Source organism: Triturus cristatus, chromosome 12 (assembly GCF_964204655.1).
Source record: "Triturus cristatus chromosome 12, aTriCri1.1, whole genome shotgun sequence".
In the NCBI taxonomy this organism is placed as follows: Eukaryota; Metazoa; Chordata; class Amphibia; order Caudata; family Salamandridae; genus Triturus; species Triturus cristatus.
In genome coordinates this window covers 72,045,790-72,062,584 of record NC_140595.1, presented here as the reverse complement: position 1 = coordinate 72,062,584, position 16,795 = coordinate 72,045,790, and the positions used below count along the sequence as shown (strand labels likewise).

The 16,795-nt window shown below is 44.5% G+C and overlaps 1 protein-coding gene across 1 annotated transcript in view; it reads right to left on the bottom strand.

Annotated features, from left to right (window-relative positions):
- The window catches only part of LOC146772546 (fibrillin-2-like), a 263,733-nt gene extending 249,115 nt beyond the window's left edge, over positions 1-14,618 (bottom strand). Inside the window, exon 1 of the mRNA XM_085638491.1 lies at positions 14,473-14,618. The gene's annotated coding sequence lies outside the window, so the exon portion shown is untranslated. The remainder of the gene's footprint in view (positions 1-14,472) is intronic.
- Between the last annotated feature and the right edge of the window lie 2,177 nt (positions 14,619-16,795).

The window sequence follows — 16,795 nt, the reverse complement described above, 5'->3', positions numbered from 1 at the left end:
GTCCATTTATAGAGCACACGGCTACCGCCAACGGAGGTGTCCCGGTGCTAGCAACGGATCCAGTAAACAGGGAGAGCGGAAGAGAGATACAGAGGATTACGAGTGGGCAAACAGCCACATCTTCAAGGATTTCCGAAATAGTTGTTCTGTTTCTGCCTTGCGAAGGTGGTAAGGCATGGAGTTCCACAGGGATGCAGTTCTCACTGAGAAGGCTCAACCCCCGATCCTGGCTTTGGCAAAATGGGGAATCCTAAGAAGTTGCTGGCAATTGGATCTGAAGGCCCTGGACTGATGATATTTCTGGAGTCTTTGCCTCAAGTACACAGGGCCCTTATCCCTGGATGCTCTGTAGGCGATGGTCAGCGCCATAAACTCTATCCTCCTTTGAACCAGCAGCCAGTGCAGGCTCCGAAGATGGGGAGAGATGTGATGACGCAGCGGCACATTTCCAATAAGTCTGGCCGCCGCATTTTGGATAACCTGGAGACTGTGGGTCAGGTAAGCTGGAAGACTTAGGTATAGGCTATTGGCGTAATCCAGCTTTGACGTAACCATCACGTGGACTACAGTCTTCCTGCAGTCCTTTGGAAGGAGATACAGGAATCTTCGCAAGGTTTTTAATTTCCAGAAGCAGGACGAGGAGACGTGGCCAATCTGAGCTTTACAAGAGAGGAGGGTATCCAATTTAAACCCTAGATTCCTGGCCGAATCCACAGGGACAGGAGGGGGTTTAGCTCCGGTGGCCACCAAAGATTGGAGGTCGGAGGAGAGGGTTGATTAAAAAATAATACCTCCATTATGTCGGCATTCAATTTCAAGCAACAATCCATCATCCAGGTCGAGATGTTAGTCAGACAGTTCTTAAAGTTGTTAAATGCTACTTCTGAGTGCTCTTTAAAAGAGAACACTAGCTGGGTGTTGTCAGCATAGAAGATCATTTTCACTACCCAATGCTCGCTGAGAGACGCAAGGGGGGTCAGTTAGACATTAAACAACGTGGGGCTCAGAGCGGAGCAAAGTGAGGGGAGTTAAAGTAATCTAGAGAGAAGTTAAAGGGTAAAAGTGAGAAGAAAGGTAGCTAAAGCTCTTCTTCTCCCCCAAATTTGGAGTCCTTTTAAAACTTTGGCAATTTTGTGAAGTTGGCAATGTATTAAAAAATATGGGTCGAAACTCTGCCACTTTTTGGCGAAGACTACCCTGAAAAAGCTACTTTTATCATGAAAAATCACCAGCAAAAAAGTGAAGAGAATTCTGTTTAACAAATATCACAGGGGGCAGCAAACTCTCCGACAAACATATTTTCTTGAACAAATTACCCATAACCAAAGTAACATGAAATCCATATTTTTTTGTAACTTGGGAAAAATTCAAGCTGGGAACTTTTCAGACCTCCATTTATTTTTTACCAGGCATGCCCCTCCTCATGTATGAGTGAGAGGGTAGTGCGAGGGCAATTCTAGGTCCTCATATGAATGCTCTAAAGCTGTTTCTTTTCATGCCTGTTTGGGAAAGGAGGAGTGAGTATGGCAGTTCAGTCTATGATCTCCCACCTCACCACCCAGCCATCATCTCTGCTTAAAATTAAGTTAGAGAGTACTTAAAAAAGCACTTTTACTTTTCTCTCATTTTCTTTTTCAAGATACTTACTTCACTCTTATTTTAGACCTCAAGTCTGAGTGCATGGACACGAGGAGAGGTGTTGCAGAGAGGCTATTCTTGGAAAGTGAAGTGAAAGAGCATTTTGTCATCGATAGAGGTCAGGGGTCACAATGTAGGGCAAAGGGCAAGCCAGGCTCTATTTTTTTCAATGCACAGGAAGAAACAGAAAGATAAGCAAAAACGAATGTATTTTATGAGCAAAGAAACAAGGTTTCTGTTTTAATATGAACAAAGGGGGAGTCAGGTCTCTTAATAAGGACCAGTGCCCACCTCACAATGGCATTGCATTCATACATTGCTAGTGATGCATGCAGCAAGCTACATTTATGAGAATGTGTGAACGTGCTTAGACAATACAATAAATAGTCTTCTTAAGACAGGATTTAAGAAAGCAAAAATTGGGCACAAACAAATGTGAAAGTGTGTGCGCCTTTATACAATGGCTTACGTTAGGCTCTTTTGACATCAGTATAAATTCACACAGAACTGAAAACATCTTCAAATATTTGAACGTTTAAGGCACCTGGGTGCGGAGCCTGGGAAGCATTCATAACAAGCACTGGCAAAGCCAATACCTGCGGCTGGCGAGCATGCCATTTTTTTTTTGGGTTCATTCTTTATTCACAAACTTACGCAACACACAATAAAAGTGTAAAAGTAACAAAAACTAAAAAAAAATACTCCACTCTAAAGGTGGTGTGCATTTTGGCAAAAAAATAAAATAAAAATGAACCATAGCAGGGCTAACCAAACAAAACATGAAATGAAAGCAGAATTTTGTCAACCTAAATTGGTACTGAAGTGCTCTACTTTCTGGACGGATCTGCGCATGTGCAAGTGCAAAAATGGCATATCTCAAAGTGAAGAAAGTCAATAGCTGAAGTTGGCTTACCTAATGCCTCATGCTGTAAGCTTTGGTGGGTGGATTCAAAATGTGAATGGAACCTGAACATGCCAATGCATGAAGATGGCTGACCTAACTCCACCCCCAAAACCCATGCGCTCCCCCTCTTTCCCACTCAAGTCTCTAGCAAGCCTCAAGGAGCTTCCAGGAAGCAGGAGATTGTGCCTACTCAGGGATGAAAAAACTGGGGGTCTCTCAAAGGAGCGTGGCCGATGTAATAAAGGGCGCGGCTTAAAAACACATAAACTAAAAATCTGTGCTTAGCATAGCGTGCCGACGACTTGTATTCTGCTGTTTATATCATTGAATCCAGATATATGATACAACAAGTAACATCATACCTACAACAAGTCAGGACTTTGGGCTTTGTCAATGGTTGCTAGGTGCATACGATAAATAAGCAGCAGCTATGGCTTGTATGTAATATTGAAAAAGCTTCCACTTAAAGTCCTGGTGACACCACGACAATGTTGCTGCTCCTGCTTTCCAAAAAGAGAAGGGAAATCCAGAGAGAAATTGACGCTCACCTGGCATGACGTCATGCCCTACCTTCTCCACTAATGAAAAGTGAGCAGTGTGAGCACACGCACATCGATGTCAGTCTGGAAAAACCGGACCGCCTGTGCCAGGGCACAAAACAGAGCCCCGTTTCAAGGCCACCATTAAACAAGCATTGGCATAGCCAATAGGTCTCGCCTTTGGGACCTTATAAGCGTTTAGCCATGCAACAGTTGCATAACTAAATACTTATAAGGTCCCAAAAGCGAGACCTATTGGCTATGCAAGGTTAAAGTGATCACGATCGGGATCACAATCAAACATCAAAGCGGCACGGCACGGAAAGTGAATGTAATCGCGGTAAAGCGCGGCGCGCGCGCCTACGTACATGCACTGTAGCTCTAGGCTGGCCTGGTAGCACTTTTTGGAGCCCTCTCAATAAGTCTCGCCAGACCAGCGCATGCGCTGGGTCAGGCGAGACCTAAAAACTGCAGGTGCCCAGCACAGTCAAGACCCAGCACACTTAAAGCCCTGTGCCTACTTCCCAAATCTCTTTCCCCAAACGTAGTCCAAATTCAGACCTCTAGGGTAGCCTCATAAAACAGATACATTTGCCTCTGGACTCACCTCAGAAGGAGGATATAGGGCAGGTGAGAGCTGAAGTGGTTCAATTTCTTAAATCCAAGTCTTCTTGGGGAAAAAAACCATGAGGTGTAAAGAAAGGGACTTCACGTGATGTTGAAGTCTTCCTCCGACTAATCCTCCATCTGGTGTTGCCTAGACTGAGCTATACACACTGAGGACCTACCATAGGTTCCATGCAGGCTCCTCTCATGAGGCCGCTGTGCTCTTTGCCCAGCAAAGGCAGGCGCTTGCATTAAAGAATGAGTTCAAATGAGTAATTCAAAAGCTAGACTCTGGAAAGTAAGGCACGATCCTGAGTAACAGATCCCACGTGACATCGGAAACAAGATGAGGTGGATCCAAGGCACCGACAACTATCAGTATATAAGTATCTCTAAATGGAAAGTATCCAACAAGAAACCCCCGACAAGATCAGGGCCGGACTGGCCGTGGCGGACACCGGGCGTTTCCACGCTGGGCCGCCAGGGTGGGGGCCGGTTTAAGACCCCTGGGGGGCTGTTTTTGTTTCCGGGGGCCTGTTTTGCAGTATAGCTGCAATATAGGCCACCAGCAACAAAAGGGGCACAAAGCTTTCCACTAGCATCAAACGTCCCCTGTCCGGGCCAGCCGAGCTCTTTGCCAGGGCCGGTTTCGGTTCCCAGTCGGCCCTGGACAAGATTGTATTTGGAATGGAAATAACACAAGAATCCACAGAATACATAGTACTACATTTTAGGATGAGGTCTTTAAAATGCAATCTGGTTCATGTAGATCAAGAATCAAGTTTGCATATTTGGTATTTCTCAATAAAGGAACAGACTGAAGCAATGTGTTATATCCACAGTTTAAGTAAAAAGAGGAAGATGGTTGTATTTTTTAATCATTATTGGGGCAGCAAATCAAGAAATGATTGTAACGATTGGTAAAAGCATATAAGAATTATAATTAGTGATTGACTGTAATCCTGGATTAAAAGCAGAACATCAAACATGGTATCTAAGAGGGAGATTACTAAAAGTGTTGAGTACAGATTCATATCTGGGAATGTATACTTTTATCTGCAAATTATGCTGTGTCAGGAGTTTGCAAATTGCCTCTCCTTCCCAAAAATTGACCTGTGGACACAATTTTCCTAAAATTATATTTGCACGGCTTTTTGACCACAAACACTTTTTGCCCATGCAGGCACGCTTTCATATAATTTCTTTAAACTCATCAAAACAAATTTTGAAAGAATGCCAGACCTCTTGTACCTGATGGGCACATCCATTCCCTACCTCACCAGACACAGGACACAATAAAATAATCACAAAAGTCCAAATCCAAAAATCGACTGATCGTCAAGGTACTTACAATGTATCAGAAGCAACACCCCCACCCGCTCCAAGGATGTGGTCTACAACCCGTCTACCACATAACTCATTAAAGAAAAGGGGACACAAGAGATCAAACAATGTCCATGCAAAATGTTTAACACCACTCACAAAGTTCTCACTTTCTGGAGGTTCCAAACACTTTGCATGGCTGCCCTCTAGTTACAGCCTTTGCCTCCCTTGAGCCGCACGGCCTCTATGTATAAAGCTTTTGAATATGTGAATTAAGTTTAGAATAAGTTGTGATCATGGAGAGCAAAACAATCAATGGCAATAAACAGCAGCTGCCTTAAAGGGGCCATCCAGTGAATGATGTTCTGGTAGGTCTCAAAACCTTAGTAAAACACGGTCCATCATGTTGATAGGCGAGAGAAGGTCAGATATATTTTAGTTTAAAAAACAAAGGTGTTTATTCAAGATGTACTTTAAAACCCTCTTTGTTATAGCCTGTCTGAGCAATAGCAACTTCAGATGGAAGGCTGGGAAGATCAAACAGCCTGGGATTACACGGGATATCGAAGCAGAATATGATACCCGCTGGACTGGCACCTGGCCCTCATATTGCCTGATCCAAGGAATGGCACCTCTGGATAAAATGGAAGGCCAAAGTAAATTGCTTGAAGATCTGAAACTACGCTGCATTTGCATTTCCTGGTGCTAATGAAAGCTAATGAATTTTGACCATATTGATGCTTTGGAATAGCTTGGATTAGTAATTGCTAACTCTATGGTGACGCTTAACAATCGTGTGGAACAATGTATAAGTCTCTTTGTTTAACCAATCACATTTTCAACTCTGTCTATTGATCTTTTTAAAAAATATATAAGAAAAAATATCACCTTAGCGCTTGCAAATTTCATGTCTGTGTTGGTACCTGCTATGAATCTTTCTTTGACAACAGGCTGCAGTACTGAGATTTCATTAAAGAATTAAAATAAGGCATTGGCACATAAGTGGGGTTTAAAAGTGGTGTAATGTCTTCCGGGAGTCAAGGGGAAGTTATGTCACATCCAAGATCTCTGTGATTAGGGAAAAGCAGTCAATATAGAGCTAGGGATGTGACAGAAGGAGGTTTCTGTCATGCTTAAGATTCTGTACAAAATAGGAGGGTTCTAAACAAGTTGATCAACACTAGGCTTAGAGAAAGGTTTTGAATTGCCTTGATAACAATGGAAATTTGTTTTTATCTAATGCATGTTTCCAAACATTTGTTGCTCACGGTGCTGGATGAAGCACAATTTGTCAGTCTTGATAAGATGCATGGGTCATATGGAAGGGCCTGAATTCTAACCTGCGATCTGCAAGTTAAACACAGATCTTTTTAGTGATACGCAATTAGAAAGATGAAAGAAAGGTCTGCGAATGCATTCTGTTTGTAGAACAGGGGTGTGCCATTTGGCAGAAGAGCCTTCAAATTATGTTTTATTTTTAGTTCAAAAGTGTCAGTGGTATTTTGTATAATTATTTTAGAAATGTTTTTTTTAGATGCTAAGCATTGTTCTCTCACGACAAAGGGCGTTATTTGCGTCCCATATTACCGAAGACATTGCTGGTGGTATGTGACTATATCCAGTGGTGTCCATGAGTAAGGATACTGTATCAGAATTAGGCTGAACTTTTTCATTATCAATCAATTTATTTAATTGGCATGACAAAATTGTTTAGTGCTTGAATTCTTTTAAGACCATTTTTAGGTCTCGGGACCATCCGGTCTGCCGAAGGCAGAACCGGAAGTCCGGAGATTTCATGTTTTGGAGAAGAGGGGCTTGAACCCGCACCTCTTCTCTCCTCTTCTCCATTGGCTGGCCTCTTGAATGCTGGCCAGCCATTGGAGAAGAGGTCCGTCACTCCGAACAGGCCCCGTCCTTTTCGGATTCGGGGGCGTGTTTTTTGCAACTTTTCTAATTATCTCCTCCAGCCAATGGCAAGAGGAGAGAACAGAAAAACACGCCCCCGAATCCGAAAAGGACGCCGCCTTTCTCCGAGGCATTTCTGCTTCAACTCCGGTGCGATCCTCTTTCAGGACCGCGCTGACCCCGCTCGCCCAAAGCAGAGAGAGAGGAGCATCCGTGCGCCAAGCTTGTTTTAATATATTGTACTTTTTGCTTTCTTTTATAAAACAATTTTTTGTAAAAAACCAATCATGACAACATCGCGCACCAAATCAGAAGCTGGCCAGGTACTGAACTGCTCCCGGGACTAGTAATGGTGCCCCCTCCACTGCAGCACAGCATCAGAGCAGCAGCAGGCCATGTACTGCACACCCCGGTACTGGCACTGGTGTCCAGTGGGAGAGACTGGGGCCCATCTGCATGCGCTTGTTTTAATATGTTGTACCTTTTGCTTTCTTTTATAAAACTATTTTCTCAAGAAAACCGATCATGACAACATCGCGCATATTACGTTTTAACGCCTTACATCTTTGTTCCGTTGGCATATTACATCTTTTACTGTTCATCTTCAGTATTTGCAGACATTATTGGTTTAGTGCAGTGCTTAATTTGTGCCGGTGCTAAGCACCGGCACTTAATTTTCAGGGCCGGGTCTACACCACGATATAGGCTGCTCACTAAATTCACCCGGCCCTCTCGGCTGTGAAGAGCACCGCAGAGCTGCAAGCCTCTCTTACATCCTCTCACATTTCATCATTCCTTTTCACAGTGTGTTTGAAGAGGGAATAGGTTGTTGTAGCAAAGCAGCCCGTGAGCCCCACTTCTCCCCCACCTACTGCTAATTGAGCGATTTTATAGCGTGTTACATCTTCAGCAAACGCCGGAACTCTGATGGTCGCGTTCATCCCTGAATAATTTAGGGATGAATGTGACCATCAGAGTTCTAGTGTTTGCTGAAGATGTAACATGGTATAAAAGCACAGAAGAGAACATAAGAGCGTGCTGTGTCACCAGAACGTGCCAGGAGCGGAGGCAGACGGGGGCAGGCGAGGTTTAATGTAAATAACTGCGGACAATGGTGCAGATGACAACGACGCTCAGGTTTATGAGGAATTAGTGAAGGTCAGACAAAATGCTGAGGAAGGGTTATTCGTGAGTGCACAAGCCATGCTGCCAACTTCTAGGAGCCAGACGCGAGCGCTCATTCACAGGGAACGTTCACAACAACGAGGGAACTGGAGGGCCACAATAGCTCATTCACCTAGTTTTCACACTGACCAGCCACCTGCCTACATCTTCTGATCAACCGATGGCCCAGTTGTGGTGAGCTAACTGTGGTCCTGTCCTGCCAGACCAAACCCATGATCAGCTCAGAGTAGAAGGGACAGGTCGGGAGAGGTTATTGATATTGGAGGGTGGTGGCAGGATAGCCACCCAGATGTCTCTCACAGATCTCACGGTTCTCATCGACATCCTCAGCTCCCTCAAAGCCATCTCCTGTGAGGAGATCTGACTCAGTCCATGCAAATCTCTTGCCCCTCCAATGCACCGTCAACACCTCGCTCCCTTAAGGCATCTCTTTTGAAGGTATGGGCGGGGCAGACTGTGGTGATGTATCTTCATCCACATTCCAGCTTCTAGTGCGTAAGAGTCTGAGATGCGGGTGAAGGTTGGACTGACGAAAGTTCTACCTCTGGCAGTTGTATTTGGAGGCTTTCGGTAACAGTGGCCAATAAACCTACACTTATACAAACATCTGTGCTTGGTGTTTTGGTTGGTTTGACTACCACAGCATTTCTTAAATTGAGCGGTTGGCTTCTGGTGCTGCACTGGCACTTACTTAATTGTCAGCGTCGTGGAGTCTCGTGATTAGGGTGCAATGGGAGATGGTTTCGAAGGCAGCCGAAAGGTCTAGTAGAATGAGGGCTGTGGTTTCGCCCCGACCGAGGAGGGAGCGGATGTCATTGGTGGCAGCGAGGCGTGCAGTCTCACTGCTGTGGTTGCTTCTGAAATCGGATTGGGAGATGTCCCGAACGTAGCACCACATCATGCAATTGTATACTACTCTCCAATACCAAAACTGGGAAATGCCCGGAATAACGCTTGCAGAGCCACGCGTTCCAGAACACCACAAGCATAACCCCGCTTGCATGAACAATGCATCTGCCTTGCATGGTTAAGGCAGATAGCGCTCTAGTGTTCATGATGGGCAGGGAAGTGTCGGAACAGGAAGCTCCGGATGTTGAACAGGTAAATGGGGCTGGGTTTGGCTGAAGTATTTTTTTAGGGGTGGAGGTCACTTTTAATAGGGCGGGGGCGGGTTGGGGGATGGGTGGGTAAGGGTACTTTTGGAAAGGGGGCAGGTTTTTAGGGCTCAGGGCAAGGGGAAGGGGTCGAGTAGTTTTAAGGGTTGTGTTTGGGGGAGTTTTTAGGAGTGGGGTGGTTTTAGGGCTCGGGGCAGGGGGAAGGGGTCGAGTAGTTTTAAGGGCTGTGTTTGGGGGAGTTTTTAGGAGTGGGGTGGTTTTAGGGCTCAGGGCGGGGGGATTGGCATAGTTTTTTAATTGGGGCAGGGTTTTAGGCCTCAGGGCAGTGGAAGGGATTTGGGGTAGTTTGGAAAGGAGGAGGTTTTTAGGGCTAGTGACGGTGGGATTGGTACTTTTAGGGACAGTGCTAGGGCGGGGTAGTATATGATAAGAGGCATGGTTTTAGGCCTTAGGCAGCAGAAGGGGTAGTTTTAAGGGCAAGGCAGGTTTAGGTCCCAGGGTAGGGGGGGGCGAGGCAGGGGGTTTGAATTTTAGAGTTTATTGCGGGGGTTGGAGTAGTGGCAATCCTTAACCACACCTACCCCCTTAACATTCATGCCTTTACAACGAAAATGTGTGGTAAAGTCATGCGTGGTAAAGGAATGCGTGACTAAGATGCATTCGTGGTTCGGGCCGCATGGTTTAGCCATGAGTGACTCTGTCATACAACCACCAAAATCATGTCCTATAAAACTGTTATACTCCTATAAATGTTGTCCTACATAATATGTGTACTTATTACACCACTTAAATGAGATACTCTACACTCAATGTGCAGTTTCATACATGTCAAAAGACCTGATTCAGGCGGGAGACTCCTGCTTTTTAAAGCCAAAAAAGGCTATGTTTTGGCTGTCTCCCGCCTGAAATTGCATCTGCTTTCATAGAAGTCAATGGGGGAAATCCATTCTCCCTAATATTTTTTTTTAATCTCCCACTTTAGTCTTCTAAACTGCTGGCATGTATGCAGTTTGTGTTTAATAAAGATAGGCTCAGAGCCCTCTCTATGCAAAGGCCTCAACGGAGGATACATGTGGATCACTGGAGCATCACTCTTGAGGTCAAGGAACATGGCATTAGATGGATGGAAGATAAAAATTTAATGGGGACCCAAAACAGTATTTCTCCACATAGGCTCCAAATACCTTGAGGGCGCTGGAGAGGTTGACATCACCGTCAAACAGTTTATAGCGATAGGCTGAGTCCTTTAAATCATTAACTAGCATTGGAGATTTTTTTTAAATCTAAATGAGAGAAACTAAAGTAAAATCCTTAGGTGCTTAAATAATTATGGGTCATCCATCTAAAGTGTGCTTGTAGATGTGTGTGTGACGAATGTATGATGTTACAACGCACACATTTACATTGCTTGCCATTACAACAATTTTTTTTTAATTACATTTACAACGCATACCATTACATCGCATGATACCTGTACAACGCATACCATTACATTGCATTTAAGGTAAGTGTTGGATAGTGTAGGGGTAAAAATTACTATTCTACCTCCAGTGGGTGCAACAGTAGGGTAAGTGTTGGATAGTGTAGGGTTAAAAATTACTATTCTATCTCCAGGGGGTGCAACAGTAGGGTAAGTGTTAGAGAGTGTAGGGGTACTATGAGTTGTAATGGTATGCGTTGTAGTGACATGCGTTGTAGTGTCGTGCGTTGTAGTGACACGTAATGTAATGGCTGCGTTGTAGTGACATGCGTTATAAAGGATGTTGCGATGCAATGACTGCGTTGTAAATGTAGTGCAATGTAATGACTGGTTTGTAAAGGTTGTTTCCCGTGTGAGACATTGTATCAGTTTTAGGTGAACATGTTTCTGTTAAATAAGTTTCCTAATCAAAGCATGAATCGCACTGACATTCCTACATTTTGGAAAAATCAAAAACACAAAAAACTGTTCAGCTTAAATTATTTTCACCCACTGGCAATTGCTAAAGGGAGCATTCAAGACTATAGTCTATAGTTGAACAGTTTTATACATCATCCTCAGCTATTCAGTCAGGCTCCCCTCTAGACGGAACCACAAGCCACCATGCACGGCTTTCCGCCTTGTTAAAGAGGTAGCTGATAGGTCCTCCATCCCAATGCCCATCCCCCCTGCGCCGTCGGCCAGTCTGACGTGACGTCTCGCGCATTCCCGCTTAGCGTCACTCTCTTTGCCGCAGACCAAACACCCCCAGCCTACGCACGGCGAAGCCACGCCCACTTCCGCCGGTCTCGGGGCAAGCAGCGTCCGGTCAGAATGGCGACGTGACGTGACCGCGCGCCCCCTGCGACAGAAGGGCCAGTCATAATGCGTCTCCCGCAAAACAGGCGGAAACAGAACCGCGGCGAAATAATCACTCCGTGCCATTACGAAAAATCCACAAATGCTGATTAGAAACCAGAATAGTCCCTCCTTAGAATGACGTAACGCAAAATAATGGGGCCCCATGCGGAATGTGATGCCCCCACGTCTCTCACATTCACATTACATATGGAACCCCAAGAAGGTTTTTTTTTTTCGGGGGTGCTGCGCCACGTCCTTAGTTACATTTTCATCGCCTGCCTTCACCGGAAATAAGGTCTATAACCAGTGCACCTCCAAACAGCTGTGGTAATGATAAAAGCCTCTTTGGTGTCGCATATGTTACATTTATTTTTGTGGATAATTAATATCTCACCAGCCCCAGTATCAGCAGGGAGTATGGAACGAAGCGTAGACCACGCCCCCCTACACACACACACACTTACTTTCTTACCACTTCTGCCTCATTACCTCCCCCTTGGGACTTGAGAAGTGCATGCAGAGCAGATATCCATCATATGAAACATATAGAGTGAGGTCACCGCAAAGTCATACATCATTTTCTCATTTGCGTTTAAATAACAACCGACATAAGAGTACCATTCTTTCCTAAAGCACATTTCTTCCCTTCCAGCAGAAACATCCATTTAAGAAACACATGGAGTGCTGGCAGTCTGAATTTCTACACAGAACTGCATGTCTTGCTCATTTACCCCATGGAACTCGACCCTGGGCGTTGAGACAATGGCCCCTTTCTTTCAAAATGAAGAAAAATAAACACAGTTCTCCAACTGGGAACGTTCAACGCAGGTCTCCCTCCTCCCAATAACCAGGCGAGAACGGCTGAAGTGTAATAAAAAAAATCCAACACAATTACTTTATTGACCTCTCTGAGTGAGTAGGTACCAAATTATGTTCCTCATGTCTACTTCATTTGGTACCCACAGATGCCTTTAGCGGGAGACCGTTTTGTTTTTTAAAGCAAAACTCGACAAAGAATAAAAATGTTGACGCTTTAGGCAATTTAAGCTGAAATATAGCTCCCCTGCACAAATCATTAAATTCAATTATTCAGTTATGCTTTTTTTTTAAGAAGGCACTTTTTTCTTTCTTTATATCACGTTTAAAGTCACAGGGGTCTATTCATTCTTAGCGGGGAATTGCCCACTTTATTAACGCTCCTTCGTTTCTCCAGAACCCTTTTAATATGTCATTGTTATTTATTTTCTACACATTTTCATTAAAGCCTCCCCTCTTAGTTCATTCCTTTCTACTTCCATTCAAACTCTCACCTTTTCTATTGTTTGCCTTTTCTGTAATTTCTCATCAGAACAATCTACTTTTCCTGTCCCATTAATGCATTATAATGCATTATTGGCTTCTTTCACTACTTTCCGTTCATGTATTCCGTTTACTCCCCCCCCCCCCCCCCACCTGAAAAAAGTTTTTTTTAATTATAATATAAGATATTTTACATTCTAAAACAAGTTCAAAGGTTACATTTTCCCACTGAAATGCATGAATCCAGAGGAGCAGAGACTGACCGGAGGTTTTCAACATCTGTAAGTTGTTACCCGGGCTGGAGATTGACTCCTGTCACTCAGTAGCACTGGGAGCAAAAAATATACACCACAGCGATGGATGTCGTTTTATGTCCAAATATTGGGGACTCCCCATCTTCTCTAATCCTGTCTCCTTGAAATGACAGGAGGGGCGGTGGGGTAATTGATGTCTAGTTTAGGAAGGGTGTGGGGTTAGCAGGGATGACCATCTCAAAAGGCCAGCTCCAATAGTTTACAAAGAAGACTTTCCTCAGAAAAAGTGCTGTGGTGTGCAAATCAGTGTTAGAAAATAATCGTGGCTGTCAGTCGTATATCAAACAGTTTAAAACGCAGTAGCTGAGATCCACATCACGGATAGCGATGTATGCAAACCCCCAGTTGAAATGCAATGTGGAAAGATATATATTTTTTTAAGGGAACCAAAACCCAGACATAAGGAAAAGTTTTAAAGGGAAAGTGTACCCCCGGGCATGGTTTGTGTTGTCTTCAAAGCAACAGGGCGCCGAATGACCTCTACCCCCCTCCCAGGCCTCTGTGAACTGGGCACAAAAAAAAGTAAAACTCCAACAGGCAGAGCTCATGCAGTACACTTCAAACAGCACTTACACTCCAGTTAGCTGAAGCCCTCCACCAATACACACAGAAGAGGTTCCCGGTAGGAGGCTGGAGGGGTGGGGGTTAGGAATGCATCAAACAGGCATACCCTAACAAAGAAACGGCGCTTCACTGCAGCCCTCCTAACCCCTGCCCCCTCCTGTCAAGCTAGGGCTTGCAAAATACCTCTAAAAAGATGCAAAGCGGAAACACTCAAAACTTCAAAAGCTCTTAGGGAGCAGAGTAGACCCGCACCGCCTCGAATGCAGCTTCTTGGCACGTGATAATTAAAAACACATTTAACAGGAAACAAAAACATAGCGAACATCACAATTCCATTCAATCAAAAGTTGCGTTCTGAATTAATAACAACAGCCATCAGTACCGCTAAGTGAGAAAGCACACAAAACAGATCTCAAAATACACGGATGCAGGACCGTGCAGCAATCACAGATACCAGAGCAAGATTCCTTCAAATGAATTAAATGTTTAGCCACATGAACAGGAATGCCTATTTTTTCTTTTTAATCCCATGGTGTAAGAAGATGCATCTCAAGCACACATTTCCCAAAAAGAGAAAGTACAATTAAAGCTTACGGCAAAAGCGCTTCAACGCCCCGCCAGGGAAAGTAAGCGCTATATAAATACACTTAACAATTACAAACGTAAGCTCTTTACAGTTTTCTGGAAACAACTCTGCCCTGTAGCCTGCGGGCTTGTGGCCTCGAAAGCAAATGTATGTAGGTTAAAAAGCAGGAATTACCTTCAGGTCCAGAGGTTGCTGTTGTCCAGAGCTCCTTTGTTTAGTGGGAAGCTGGGCAGAAAGGGAGGACTAAAGCCCTCACTCACCCTGGGAGCAAAGGGAAAAGGTAGAATCGCTTCCAAATTGGGCAGGGGGAGGGCCCTACTGTATGGGAAGGAGTGAGCTGAACACAAGGACAAGCCTCCTGCATTCTTCAGCCAAAACTTTTCCAACTCGGAGGAGGTGGTGGGGGCTGGGAGGGGGGCTGCAGAAGGCGGTGGGATGCGGGCTCCGCCACAGAGTTGGTCGGCCGGGCCCTTTGTGCTGAGATGGGACTGCTCAAGAAACGGCTGAACATTCTGAAATCTTTACAGAACTGTGTTTTTTTTATTTTTATTTTAGCAGTTTGGTGTAGCGCTGCACGGTCGATCAAATCACCTCTAGGAACTAAAGCAAAGAAAATAGTACTGCACGGTCATTACTGTATGCGAGATTTATTATAAATGTGTTCGAACAGGAAGGGCAAAAAGTTGCAAAGTAAAAAGAGGAATTGTAATGCATGTTTATGTCTCGAGGCTGTAGATTAAGTATAGTCTGCGCAGTGCAAAGCGTGGAACGAATGCAATTCGCACCATTGTGGCCTGTTGTGAATTTAGAAATGGTGTAAGCACGTTTTCCTCAGTTGGCATCGTTACATGAATGATCTTGCAAGAGGCTAATGAGGCAAAGTGATTTTGCACCGTCTTGTCAGTTTAACAGGGATAGGTGAACAATCATCATATTCTCCACATGTGTAAATTGGTGCAGACTTATTTTGCTCAAGCACAAGCTGCCTATATGGTGCAAAAGTATGTGCTCAGTTTATGCTTCGGTGCCAAACCTCGATCGGGAAGTATCACGTGCACCACGTTCCAAAGTTTTACACAAAAGCAGGATGGAAATAGGGGTCAGATAATAATAATGTCTTACTTTTCATTCTCACAGCTATTTACTTTATTATTTTACATGCTAAAGGTAGCGGTTACATGGAAACTTTGCGCTTCTGTGCACTGTAGCGTCACGGAGAATAGAATGAAACAAATGTGGGGCGTCGACTGAAAGAATGCTCTATTACTGTAGTATGTTGAAGTTCTGTTGGGAAGAGAGGTATGACCGGTGGAAACGTAGTTACCGCTGGTGGATTCTGCATCTAACTTACAGGTATCTTCCAGAACACTTCCAATAATCCTGATAGGTGCCACGGTAATTAACCACAATGTTGACATCTGCACAACAGCCGTAACAAAATATTTGGGCACTGGATTTTTCTGGGCAAGTTGTTCTTCTTGCACTGTCCATGGTAAACCTTTGGTACTCACATTTGGATGAGGTGTCTGAATGGAGGTCTGTGTGCGGGGGTTTGGGATACCGCAGTGTGCGCTTCCAGGGTGTTGCTGCAGCCAGATTGTAACTACACTATACGTGGAGAAACTGCTAAAGTTGGTAGGGCAAGATTCAGTTTTGTGGTCTTTGCCAATGTCAGAGGTGTAGGATTGGTGGCACTTTGAGGGTTAGGGCACACCTCCAGAATGAAGCATTCCCCATCACCGTAAACCCCATCCAGTCCTGAGGCAGGCTTAGGGCCTCTTACCAGATACAGCAGGACTCACACATGTTCCGGCTACTGCAATAGAGTTGCGGGAGGAAGAGAGAAGCATACACAACTATACAGGTGTAAGAAAGCCTGCAAGGTCCCTGGCAAGAGCCATTCAATGGCTCAAAATGTCCTACGTCCTCAAGCATCACCTTGCCATCAGAAATCCATTGTAGGATCAGGAAACAACTCGGAAAGTTCAACCCATGGGACGAACATGGGATAAAATTCAGCTTGAGTCCTATTCGCAGTCCCAATCTGACAGTTCTTCGTACCTTGAGCAGATGCCTGATCCAGCGAGCAATCGGTCTTCATCGCCCAAGCCCAATGTTTATTTTCTCTTAGTCCCACTGCTATTATCCCAGAGATCAAACTCATTGCGTTCACCCTTATACCCAAACTGGCCCATGACGTCTGAGCTGCACGAGTCGCAATACTGAATCCTTTCCTGAAACTGAAACAACAAGCAAGTTAACCTACATATGAGCTTCCATCAGCTTATGCTTGTTGAACCCATCCCGCTGCATACTGAACTCTTTGTCCTTTTAGTTCCATTGATTGCCTCCTCTTGCAAATTATCGTCTTGTCAGGTTTTAAAGTTGTATTTTTAGTCAGTAAAAGGATGGGAAACAGACCATTTTAAGCAAGAAGCTATTAATGTGTCCACGAGGACCTGTAAGATGTCATCGCTGTTCAAATCTTCAAGGACAG